Raw genomic sequence first — 14,180 nt, 5'->3', positions numbered from 1 at the left:
TCGTTGTGGTGTGAGCGCCAGCCGTCTGCGTGGCCCAGGTTCGCTCAATCAAATGTTCTCTTTTTAAAACACACGATTTACAATGTTCGCTCGCTCACTTACCCGACGGCGTACCGAGTATTTTAATATAAATAACACAATTAACGATAGCACCAGTCATTCTCATGGCTTCAGTTGTTTAGCTTACAACACTGCGCAAACAAAATAATGTCCGCACTGAAGGGCGACTCGTAAAGTCACAGAACTATAAAGATGCATCCGTTTCTCCTTATCACAAAAGGAAAAAAAAAGTCTATCGCGTTACGACATACCTTGTTCACCAACCAACGAGCAAAGTGCGGGCAGGCGCATAGTGCCACAGAATATTGCTGCAATTCCGGCATTTACTCAAGCTGTCCTGAGTGGAGCAAACCATTAGCGAAAACAGCAGGACTGCTTCTTCACTTTCCTGCTGCGACGACGATCAGTGATCACCGCCTTTGCCGGCTCGGCTCAGCCAATGAAAACACTGCAACGCTTACCCTACTCCTTTTTGCGGCTGGAGGCGAGATTGCCCGCCCGAAATAAGTGCTCACAATGTCCACCAGCGTAATGAGCTACTTTGTATGCATGTGCGTGCCTAGTCGGAGCTCGCACGTGTACGAGACAAAATATGAGACTGAATCCCTCGGAATATTTACGCCCAGGCTGCGCGTTTCGCCTTAAGAGGAATACGGGCGAGAGGTAGCGAACTGCTTCGGCATTAGCATTAGCCGGACAGAGCTAAATAACTTAGCCCTTCAAACACGTGGCTTTCACTTGAGCTCTAGGTATTTCAGATATGAAGAACTTTATATTTCTACAATCGCCCGAAATAAGTGCTTTAATGTTTTTTTTTCAGTTACAAACTACCTGCTCACCGGTTATCCATCCTACGGATTACATGACCTGCCAGCTACATTTTTTCTCCTAATGTCAGTTAGAATATCGGCTATCCAAGAGAAGGAAAGTGCAGTCGATGAAGGTAGAAAATTAGGTGTGGTGATGAAGTTATGAAGTTTGCTGGCGCAAGTAGGAATCGGCTAGCGCAAGACAGGGTAATTGAAGATCGCACGGAGAGGCCTTCGTCCTGCAGTACACATAAATACAGGCTGATGATGATGACGAAACTACCTGTTATACGAGATCATTACCCTAATGGTGTGCTCTATTATTTAAGTGACATGTACGGCTGAGCTTCCGCAATGCCTCAGGTGTTTGCACTTGAAGTCATTGCTCTTGCACAGGCAATACCGCCAGCATTCTTGTGTTCAAGGAGCTTACTGTACAATTTCTTGTTTCATTGTCACAGTCACTGTAACCAGCAAAATATAACCATTTAAGCTGTTTCAAAAAACATTATTGCTTCCGCTCTCTATCGATCTTCAATCGGAATAGTATGATAGAAGCAAAAACATATTTTGTTGATTAAAAATAACCATACATTGCGCACATAGGCTACTCATCAACCGCATATACCCTAAGATGTGAGAGGAAGTTCCTTGTTGATGGTTCTTTCCAAAATGTCCCAAAACTAAAAAGTGTCACAAAAAATAAATCAGGGTACTGTTTCCTCAGGTTGGTTATACTATTACCATATGACCCCACGTATTCTTCGCTCGTTCCAACGCCAAGTAGCTTATTGAGATGATCGCTGTGTGTTTATGATTATGAGTACTATACTATGGCCCATACCCATAACATGGGATCGGATAAGAAGCGTTTCCGCATTTTAATTATGATGACACCCCCCCCCCCTACAGGGTGTTGGCCAAGAAGGGGGAAGTACATATCGTGCATAGAGGGTTTATATATACCTTAATATATACAGTTACACAGAGGGTTATATAAAACTTCCTGTCGTGCCGACGTCAATAATCTATCTGAAATAATTGCCGCGTGTTGATGATGACCATGATTTCCACATTATTGCACGTACCCACAGCGGCGGACTGACCAAGAAGGAGCTGGTACATATAAAATAAATAAAAAAAGAATGGGGAAATACAAGCCTACGTAGGATTTGTCACATTGCATAGCACAGGTACGGGAGGGATCACGCACGCCAGTTTCCGTTAGGAAAAAGATGCAGGAATAAAATAATATATGGCAGTTTCATAGCGCTTCTTGAACGCTTCGCTTCACATATATTTTAACATGTGCGTTGGATGTGCATATTGTTTTTATTTTCTTTCGTAGTATTTATTGCTTGGTATATATTTTTGGCACACAGGACTCCTACGGCAAATAAACGGGCTAAAAAGTCTCCTCTAGTGGCACGGCGACGACGACGCTTGCACATAGCACCATGGATGGATGGTAATAACTTTATTCAGTTGTCCTGCAGTTTTGATGACCCGGGCTCAGGTCTCCCACGACGGGACGTCGATATCTTGTCTCAGCGCCGCCTCGCGGGCCTGCTCCATAGAGTTATTTTTTTTTTCATCGAACGTGCTGCCCACATCAGGCCCAGTCTCCAAAAGAAACACTAAAATGGTGGTAAGGATAAGCACCTTACCAATACAGAATGCCAGTCTAGACGAAATTCTTTTCTGCGTGCGATTGTGGCCCAATGTTCCTAACGATCTGAATGAACATTAGGCCACAATCGCAGGTGTACTTCTCTAGTTCCAACACGAATTAGCTCTTTCAGATCATCGCCGTGTAAACGATGATAATAATTTCTATACTATGGCACATACCCACAACGTCAGATCGGGCCTAGAAGTGTGTCCGCGTGTTTATGATGATGATAATGATGACGACTTGCATACAATGGCGTATTTCCACAACGAGGCCTTGACCAAGAAGCATGCAGGTACATATCGTGAGGACACCAGCTATAGCTCATTGAGATCATTGCGACGTGTTGTTTTTGATTATAGGTTGTATACTATCGTCCATGCGCAGAACGGACGATCGGCCAAGAAGCGGCCGGTAAACTTAAAACGAATAAGAAGATACAAAAAAATATAGTCGGAACCCGGATATATCGAATCTGAAAGGTATCACAAAAAAGTTCGATATATAGGTAATTTGATATATGAAATAGAAATGTTATACAAAACATTTCGAGGGGATTTTACCGCTGTTTATTGTACACAACAATTCGTTAAGACTTAGAGATTGACTCCAACTAAATAAGGACATTTACTAGCCCTTCGTTTCGGAACCAATTCGGCTCCTTCTTCAGGGGGTATTCTTCGGAGGTGGCGGTGTGCCGCTTTTAAAAGGTCCGTCGTAACAAAGGAGAGGACGGGGCAGAGAGCGTAAGGTGCGGAAACACTTGGCAGGGCACCTTTTCTAGACAGACAAAATAGGTGGTGGGGCGGGGTGGGGGGCTTCGGCGTCGCTGATCGGCTCGGTTAACCGATGCTGGGCGCTCTTTAGTCGCGAGAATGCGTTGACGAGGGACAGGGGGGGGGGGGGGGGGGACGAGTTGTTTTGGTGTTGCTGACCTAGAGCGGGGGGTCCTTTCTTCCCTTCGTCGTGTCTGCAAGGACATTAACATACAAAGAAGGAAGAATGCCCTTCACGCGGTTTATATTACCCGCCGTGTTCTGAATGTGCCAAGACTCGAGTAGTATTCTTTTTCGGCAGTTTGTCTCTGTTTGAAGGATTTGGGTTTCTTGGAAAGAAATCTTGTGGTCGGCGTCTTCGGGATGTTCGGCGACGGCGCTGCGTATTCGATTGAATGTTCTGGCGTCGTTTTCATGTTGTCTGATTCTTTCTTTTAGATTTTTGGTTTCCCCGATTTACGACGCCGGACAGTCGGCACAGCTGATTTTATAGACGACGCCTTGAGCTTTTTCTTTTGGTGGACGGTCTTTTGGTTCAGGAATCAGGATATTCAAAGTGTTCATCGGTTTCTGCGTGACTTTGAGGCCTTCTTTTTTCAATATTCGGCTGAGAGCTTCGCTGGTACCTTTGACGTATGGGATGGACACTCGTTTCTGTGGTCGAGGGGGAGTCAATGGTTGGAGGTCTCGTAGTTTGTTTTTTTCTTTTTTGTTGTCGGGTTGTTTTTCGAATGAATTCCGTTGTATAGCCGTTCCTTTTGAGTTCGTTGAGAACCGTTCTCCTTTCTTTTGATCTGATTCCAATGTGCAATGAGTTTCGACTCTTTTCAATAAAGAATTTACGACCGATGCCTTGTGGTTTGCCGGATGGTTGGATGCGAAGTGTAGGTAGCGGCCTGTGTGGGTTGGTTTTCGGTAGACTGAGAATTTTAGATTGCCGTTGGTTCGTGTAACTTGTACATCTAGGAATGGTAACGATCCGTTTTGTTCGCGCTCCGACGTGAACTATATATCCGGGTCTATGGTCTATGGAACGCATGCGCCTCACTGTCACATGCGTTCACTCACACATACAGCGTACGCGTGCGGTACCGATTTTATCGTCCGTCGACTGCATAAGGAACTTCACGACGACGACGGCAGAGATTCGCCTAGGGTGTCAATATAATTCCTATCTTAATAATAAGTCGCTATAATCTCGTAGTTGGCACTGCTTCATTTCGCTCTTGACATTAGCTGTAGCAGAAGTGTTCTTCTCACAGTTGAATTATTCCCACGCGAGACTTACAAAATGAGTGATCGAGCCTAGGAAGCATGAAGCTTTTAACAAAGCAATTGACTCTTCGCCTGCAACCTAAATACCGATTTACAAAAAAAAACTAATTTAAGAATTTGCTATAGTGATACTTCAAGTTTGAAGTAAAATGATTCCAAACTGTTTTGTCTCCAATTTCCGCAATCAGCCTCCACGATTGGTCAAAACATTTTCGGGCAACTCCAACCTTCGCCTGTCTGTCACGCGACGTCACGAAAACCGCGATAGCTCCCCATTTGATATAGCGTGCACACACTGATTATGCATGATTAAACCGCACAAAAGAAAATAATAATTCTTTATTCGACGCCTTTTCACCATTAGTCCTCTGGTATTGGTCGAATGTTTTGTGGCTACGCCCACTTCGCCTGTCACGCGGCCTCACAAAACCGCGAAAGCTCACCACGTCAAAGGACGTGTACGCGGAAAAAATGCGTTAACATGCCGAACAAAACTGAAAATGTTTCTGAAAGGAATAGAAGATGGCTGCCCGTCGATCACTCAGGCCCTCGCTACTCGCACCTGCCGGTGAGCATGTATTTATTTGCGCATGATAAACCTTTTTGCGTGGCAGTAAAACGCTATCGAGCCCTTTCGTCACGTATACGACATCGCTCTGCCAACTCTTCCTTGCTGAGGATCCGTTTTAGCGGCAGTCTTATCCTTCCGTTGCAGGCCGCCGCAATTTTCGACCAGCCACCGCAAGCTAAGTAAGGCCGAAGTGAACCAATCGGAGAAGCCGGCACCACCCTCTTCATACGGTTATCTATTTTCACTGTGCTGGCTCGGCCCCATAGAAACCCTCTCCACTAGAGCGTGCTCCTCGCCTTTTGTCAGTCAAATAGATAAGAAAAACCGCTGAGTGTAGACGATGTTATTGGTTTTGAAAGCGAAGAAAGGTGACCTCCTATAAACGAGGAGAGTGTTTGATTGGGTTGTTCAGACAACGCTGCGGGTCACCGCCCGATGCTTGCATCGGTTGTTACGTAAATGTGACGTCAGGAGTTCGGAATCAAAACAGTTTGGAATCACTTTACGTTATAGTGCCCCTGAAGTGCCTCGCTGCAGTCAGGTTGCGCAGGTAGGGGCTTGGATTTCATCCTAAAGAACAATGGAAACAAGGAAATGTGAGTGTGTTACACAAAATAAACGCAACCAGACATGATAAACCAATATTATCTAAATAATATATAGTGCAATAGTACGTCGTAGAACCACCTGGACCCCCCCCCCCCCAAAAAAAAAAAAAATGCGTAAGCTTTTGGCCAAGCACGTGTGCATAAAGGGTTCCATAAGCTCAAGAAATTTAACTAAGTATATCTAGATCGCTTAGACACGAGGAGTGTTCGAGTACTAAAGTCTGTCCATGTGCGTAGTTGAAACTACATTCATTTCATGCATGTCTTAAAAAAAAGAAGTTGCGTACACCACAAAGAAGAAAAAGTGACAACTTTTCTAATCTACATTATTCTTTCAAAACTGTCACACAATTATACTGAGCTTTTATATATCATGCAAAATATATATTTCATTGAAATTCTTAGTTAAATATTAGGTTTCTATATGACCGCACTTTTTGCCCTTACAAACTGCCCTATAAGCACTGTGTTCTTGTTCACTTATTGTACTGGGTTCCCAACTATTTGACCAATAAGCGGGCAACCAAAGGTAAGAACGCGGTTTTCACTGCGGGAGAATGAAGATGTAATAAATAAGCTGAGAGCCGAAGAAATCGCTGATATCTGTTTTGGTAATGTTTCTTGTGCGGTGACGATATTTAGGCATAGCTTTTGTTGTTTCGTCACGTGATTACTTAGTCAACCTAGCCGGTGACTGGCGCATCTATAGAGGTATAATGCAATATGTTTATTTGAAAATGCGACAATATATATTTGCGCTTTTATGCATTGAACCACATCAGTCGGTGGCATGAAATCTGCGGGACATCTTGAATGAAAAATGGCTTCCCCGATAAAAATGCAATTTCACTAGTTCTCTACTTCCCGACTTGCTTTCGTAGCCCAGTCAAGCGCAAGAAGAACAAACGTGCATAAGAAGAATTCCTATATGTGTATCTTTTAAAAATTAATTGCGAGTTAGTTTTTTGTGTTTTTTTTATTATGTAAGCCAATTCACAGTCTCTAAAACAATTACATATCTTTATATGAAGACAGCGCATACACATGTGGCTTCTGTTGATTCAGAATCTACAGCAGCTGTCGAGTAAAATCATACAAGTTATGCTAAGGCTTCGGTTGACCAGTACATTCACTGTGGGGCAACCTAATATAATTAATAATTACAACGATAATAATGATAGTATTACTTGCTTTTACTACTACAGCTATCACTACCATTCTTATAGCCATCACCATCATCATAACCGGTGTGAACAATCAGTGGCATCCGATCGCAATGTAACAAGCTCGAATCGTAAAATGACGGTTTGTTTTCCACGAGTGGCACGTAGCAGACAAAACAAAACAAGGAGGAAAGCCGCGCATGCGCAGCACGCTCTTGCTACACGGCGGGTTCTTCTTGGGTCAAGGTCATATGTCGATGTGTGGAATAAACACATTTAACAGAATGAAGGGTAGTTTATCGTTTACCTTTCACTGCCTTATCGCACAGAAACCTTCCAGGATAATAACTTTCCAGGGAGTTCTGCGAAGAAAAAGACCGTCAGAGGACAGCTACTTTCGCTCTTCGCATAACTATTCAGATGTACCACAATATGAGTGAAACATTTCTTAAACTGGTTTCGAGCGATTTTAATGCTGGTTGCATGCTTTAGGAGCATCTGTATTGCAAGTATTCTTGAAAATGTCCACCAGTGTAGGAATTTGGGCTTGTTGGTGTAACATGTGGCGCCTTGCGTGCACCTCAGTTCTTCGTCGACGTTCTTTTGCTAATTACGCTACTAAAATAAAAAAAAATACCCGAAAAAGTCTTTTGGAAGAACAATGGCGGACACTAACGGTCAATAGCACTGGAAAATTGTCACCGTAGGGAAAACTACTTGATGTTTCTGTGTTTTCTCTCTCATAAATTCTGGCACTGGGAGCTAATAGAGATCATCTGATCGGTTCAACGTCGGTTTTGAGCCTACTCTTTATTTCATATTCCACCAAAACTTTCCACAAAGCCACGACTGAACATACGGCGACCACGAGAACGGTAGCAGCTGACAGAATAATAAAGCGTTCAAATCACCAGTACTACAGCACTGGGGCGACAGCGCAAAAAGGCAAGTTAAAAAAATGCGAACTTGGGAAATTGTCTTTCATCGTTTTCTTTTCCAATTATTTTTTGATCTTCCAAATCAGTACTACCCCCAGCACGAACTGTGTCTCGGAGGTTTTGTGCACGCGATTTGTTTACTCCCCGTGGGCAAAGCCATCTAACCTTTAGCGTCACCTATAAAACTAGGCTCCTAGAAAGAACGTACTATATCGACAACAAAGAAAGAGCTGCATGCGCTGCACGCACCACCACCGACAAGACGCTAACCTTTATAGCTAAACGCACCCAGACGCGTAACATACATTCTACCATGAAAAAAAGAGCAACACGCTTAACGCAGCCGACTCCGTGAAGCGTTGCTTCACGGTACACAGGCATCTTCGCAGACTTTGCGATGTGTGTCATTGCCGGTCGACTGAGCACTGCTCGTGACTTCACGTCCTGGCTACGGTGCAACAGAAATGCTACCCACGGAAATTTGTGCCGACGTTGTCAGGCAGGCTGACATGCCGCCGATACGTGTTGGCCATGAAAATACAGACTTTGTGTCGTGGCTGTTTTTTGGTTCGATTCTTTTTAATTAGTTGGGTTGTTTCGTTTGGTTCCCCTCGCACACTTTATTGCTCACTTTTTTAAGCTTGTCAATAAACTGTGTGCAGGAGGGAATGTCGCGCACCCGATGTTCCTGGAAACATGCCGCTTTATGTGGTATTTCTTCGTGCAGGTGGGTGCATGCGTAAAGGTTGCATTCAATGCACAGAAGGATGAAAAGCGGAAACAAATTCGTAAAGAAAAAAACCTTTAACGGAGCTGGGAATTGCTTTTATCCCGAGTATAGAAAACGGTTCTGTAACTCCGGCTCTAGAAACACGGCATTTGATATCTTTAAAAGAGACAAGAATTCTAACATTGGCTTAATTATGTTTGCTTGGCCAGCAATATTAATTTCAATAAAGCATAACGAAAATCTCGACTTTGATATAAACAAACATTTTACATCGATGACGTTCAGATTCTGGTACATACATTGATATTGTGAGTACTTTGTTGTCTGAGTGAAATATAAACAGAGCTTACACTTGCTATCTAAATTGCTGTAGTGTCGGGCAAATCGCTTCGCACCATTTTTTTTGCTCATGTTTAGGTAAACAGGTTCTTCCTGTCATAAAGACAAGAAGTCTAACAAATTCGTCTGGTTACCATGACCAATCTTTGTTCTTTTGGTTTCGGATCATTTGCGTTGCCATAGAGCCAATGGAGGTTGTGGCAACACCATACCTTTAGCTACAAGGCTGGTTTTACCTGGCGATGTATAGGCCGTCACATGCTCCGGCCATGATAGAAATGATCCATCACTCTCGGTGTTGCCGGTCTTCGATGAAAATTATTGGGGCTGTTTTCGCTCGTCTGATGCGGAGCTTGTCACTGTGCCTCCGATTTGTTTTTAGAGTGACCACAATACACAGTTTTCTCGCTGTCTTATTGTTTTCATGAAAGAAGGCGTATTGCATCTACGTATTTTAAGCTATTGAAGTATGAAGTGGAGTCGGCTCATAATTGTATTACATCTGCACACTCGTTTAAGCGTAGGCCACTCAATACAGCTATTTTTACTGGTAGAATTGACCTAATGAATATCATTGACGAGGGACGTACGCTATGTAGCCTATAGCAAACTCTCATTAATTTGATATAAACCGTGTGGAGTTGATTCAGGCGAGAAAAATCGATAAGGACACCGACAATGTGAGGCCCTATAAAACACCCACATTTAGCACGTCGTTATTCCATGTGAACTCAGTTTTTGCTGTCTTTGAGGGTGTTCCTGCCTGACTGTGAAAAAATAACTAGCCCATACTTCACGAAATTAGGTGGCTGAAATACTGCTTTAATGTAAAGCTTACATTGTCTGACCCCACCTCTCATGTTTTTCCAAGGGAAGTACTTGCCGAAACCTGATTTGATCGTGTCTCTGTTGGGGCTCACAAGCAGACAAGTCTCGTGATGCTTTTAAAACAACCGGTTTTCTTTACCTCTTTCGTCCGTTGTCGTGGTTGCCGGTGGGCGTTAGTCGGTGGTCTGTGGTCGGTGGCCAGACTTACGATCACGGAAGGTGTGGGAAACCTGAGGAATGAATGAAGAAATCAATTCTGAGGTGTTGCGTGCCAATACCACGATTTGATTACGAGGCACGCCGTATGGAGGACTCCGAATTAATTTTTGCCACCGGGGGATCTTTAACCTGCCGCCAATGCATGGTACAAGGGCGTTCTTGCATTTCGCCCCCATCAAAATGCGGCCGCCGTGGCCGGAATTTGATGTCGCAACTGCACTTAGCAGCGTCACACCATAGCCCCTAAGGCCACCACGGTGGGTGGCTTAGCTATCGAAGGCGTTAAGCGACGGGTGCGTGATCTCGGGCAACAAAGCTGTTGGGAGGAGGAGGAGGAGGGGGGGGGGGGACTGTAGATTACTCATTCTTAGCAATGCGAGATAAAATGCCATTAAGAGTCGAAAAAAAAAGCACTGATGTTTGAATACAGCACATCAGCCATCGCCCAAGAATCCCTTATGCTAACTGCTGAATGCTGCATTTAGCATAAGGGATTCAACCTTACAAACAGGGGCGCAAACAGGGGCGCAAGAATCGTCCCGTGTGGTGTTCCGTTCACTTCTCATTGACGACGTGCTAGTTGAAAGTACAGCGCGACTGCTATTGGAAAGGACAGGTTATGGAAACGCATTTAGTGTTTCATCTACTCTGCTTCACTGTCCTTTATTTATTCGTGTATTTATATGAACCTTTGTTGTGTTTTGAGTTTTCTGTCATCAAAACACACAGTTCAAGAAAAGCGAACGAAAACTGTGCGGATCGGGGGTAATCTTATTTCACGCGAAGTGTTAGTCTCTTTCTTTTTATCTGCTTGTGAACAATAGAGCCGGAGAGCATTTCCACTCATTTTAATGCCATACCATTATAGGCGGATGTCTCTCACTGTGTAGGTATCCATCCGACATAATTTGGAGGACGCTCACAATTCGCATTTAAGAGTGGAACGCGAGATCATTCAAAGATACGTGACTGTTTCTCACGCTTCCCGGCAACTGCAGCCTTCTTTCTTTTCTATACCTTCGTCTCCACGCACCGTGGCTGCGCGCCATCAGGATGATGTTGTTGCAAGAGACCGAGCGGGCCGCCCCGCTTTATGAATGGTAGAAAAGCTGGAAAAGGGGTTTGTGTTTGAGTTTTCGCGTAACAGAATTATGTTTTCTCGTATATACAAATTACAGTCCGACTCTCTCATGTCTGTAGGTTGTGTTTTGAGTTTTACTTTACGATTTTGTCTGACGCATTTTACTTTGAGAAATTAAATTAGCTCAGTATCGCCACTGCGCCACGCGGAGTGCCTGCGTTGTTGTGGTTCGGAATGATTTTTCGACAAACGACGGCCGGCGCCGACACCGTACTTCTTGCGACACGGGGCCCTTAACGCTATAGCGTAAAAATTGTGTATCCATCCCGAAAGCTGTGCCGTCCAAAACAACGTTTCGAAGCGCTAACGGTCTAGGAAGTATGAAAGAAACTGCCACCTGACACTCGCAACCGATATTTGAAAGAGCGACTTTAGCATGAAAGAAGGATGCGTGTGATCGTGGCTTAATGGTACGAGTTTAATCGTAAGATCGTGGCTGAATGGTAATGGTAAGGTCGTCGTAATGGTATTGGCAATGTTAAGGGTGACCGTGGCTTAATCGTATTCTTAGTGAGGTAGCTGTACTTAGTTCTGCCATAGTCTTTCTCTTTTAATTTCTTCGAGAACGAAAACACTCTATCGTAGCTAGTAAATAGAAATTGGCTCAAGTCAACGAAATAAATGAAAATCCCGAAAGCTATACGTAGCGCGGTGTTGATATGGTGACATAATTGTTATATCATCGGCGGAGCAAACAAGGTAATAGACAGTTTTAGTTTAGCGCGCGCTAGACAGTACGTACGCAACGTGCGGCGCGCTACGTACGTTACGGTTGAGGCTGTCCCCCACAGCATTAGTTTACCGCGCGCAACATCTGAAACGTAGAGTGCTCCTAAGCGTCAACACCCTTTCCTCGGAGTGCGATTTGGTGCCATCTAGTGCCTAAGCAATAAACTCGTATAGCCAACATTGGTTGTCACAAGTCAAGGCACGAGACAAGCCAAGCTTTTTTGCACCGTTCGCGCCGAATTTGTGTTCAGGCGAGCAGCAGCAAGGGAAGAGAATGCCGTCAAGCATCTTGTGAAATCGCCGCCTTTTGGCTACTCTTTCTTGGCAAGAAATAGACGATCTGATGCTCACAACCCACGAGCGGTGGCTTTTGAAAGGTGATTGCAGCCTTGACGACATAGAATACCGCATAAGGTGCGATTGTAAAAGCGAGCTGCTGCGATACCGCTCGCGCAACGGACTCCTCGAGGTGGACCAAGTGGAGTCGATGTTGTTTCGACAACAAATTCGCAAGCAATTGCCGAACAAAAATTCACGCAGTCAGACTCGGAACTTACTTTCTCAGGTTGACTATGTCCTTCGCAGCGTAATAGGATAGCAGGAGCTCCGTTTGACTGCGGACATTCCGGGCATTAAACAGCAACCCAGTGATATCCTGCATCTTTGCAGCGATCACGGTCTATTGCACAGGGTCCGCGAATGGGTTTAAGCTCCTCACATAGGCAAGGAGCTCCAAATCGAGGGCGATACCGAAATGCACGCGGGATTTGGTCGCTGCCATGGCCACTGACCCGCTTGTTTCGCTGTCGGTCGCCGCCATGTTCTTAAGCTCTCGGCAGCGCGAGATCTCGCGAGAGGGCCGCCGGTAGGGTACGCAACGACTGTAACGAGCGCAACGCAAGCCCGGAGAACTAGCGCGCGTATCCCATACGCGCGCAAACGCACGCATCTCTCATAGGTTCAGCGCACGCGCAGTCGTGCCCCCGCTGGCGCGTTGCGTGCGCAAGGCCGTTGCGCGCCCTGAACTAAAACTGTCTAATAATTGATAGTTTTGGACACGGAAGAAGGAGCCTCCGCTATCGTTTCCACGCAAGCTTCCGAGACGTCATGAGGACATGAGGAGAGTTAGATGACGACGATGGGATGACGCTACTTAAGTGATGACAATAATAAAACGACAGCGTGACGATGACGACATGGCGCCCATTGTGTGGCGATGATGGCCTTGTGAAGGCGGCATGACGATAGTCGGATGACAAAGCTGTAGTGACCATGCAGTGAACACGACCGACGACATCACAACCACGAACACATACCTATAGTGACCCAAGGTATCTAGACAAGTGGGTCGCAGTAGAAGGCGGATTGAACGACCACGACGGCAACAAATGCATGACAGTTACATGAATATACGATGGTGTGATGACGACGGCAGGAAGAGTGCCGGATGACAAAGCTGGGTTAACGGCGATACAACAACAACGATGGCATCACGACCACGAGCCCACACTTATTGGCCCAAGCTATTAGGAAACTTGGCCGGCTGGGTCGGGGTGCAAGCCGTGACGACGACGGCTTGATGAGAGTAAGATTACGACGCTGCAATGACGACAATGAAACGGCCTCGACAGCATCTTTACCGGGAGAACATGCTTAGCGGCCCGAGCCGATAGACAAATTTGTCCACTGGGTTGGCGTAAGAGATCAATAGATGGATAGATAGATATATAGATTTAAAAACAGCTGAAGTAGGCAAGTATTGTTATTCTCAATAATAATTTTATGAGGAAGTTTGCCTGCAGACATGCTGACATAAGGTCATATTAGCACTGAATTGACGCAGGGTGAATAAAGAAAGAAATAAGCAAAATATGGCAAAAAACTAGCCTAAGGAGAAGTGATCATAAACTAAAATAAAAGAAAGACAAAAATGAGCGTAGTTTGCACTGGAGGTGCAATGCTAAAGAGACAGCGGAGCTGATGGGCACCTAGCTAGTTCTGGCTTTTGGGCTAGGCTGAACACTACCAAGTCGTCCCCAGCATTTCCCGGAATTTATTGATTATTGATCGATTACCGATTAGCTATTGATTAGCTGTCGATTGGCTATCACAAATAATTGGTCACGTATTTGGGCTAGCCTAAGCGCTACCAAGTCATCCCCAGCATTTTCCAGAATTTATTGATAATTGAATAATTATCGATTAGCTATCAATTGCCTATCGATAACTGAATGAGCTTAAGTATCATCATCGTCACCAGCCTATATTTATGTCCACTGCAAGACGAAGGTCTCTCCCTGCGATCTCCAATTACCCGTCTTG

This window comes from Dermacentor silvarum, chromosome 8 (genome assembly GCF_013339745.2).
Source record: "Dermacentor silvarum isolate Dsil-2018 chromosome 8, BIME_Dsil_1.4, whole genome shotgun sequence".
Lineage (NCBI taxonomy): Eukaryota > Metazoa > Arthropoda > Arachnida > Ixodida > Ixodidae > Dermacentor > Dermacentor silvarum.
This window is presented reverse-complemented; position numbering follows the sequence as displayed.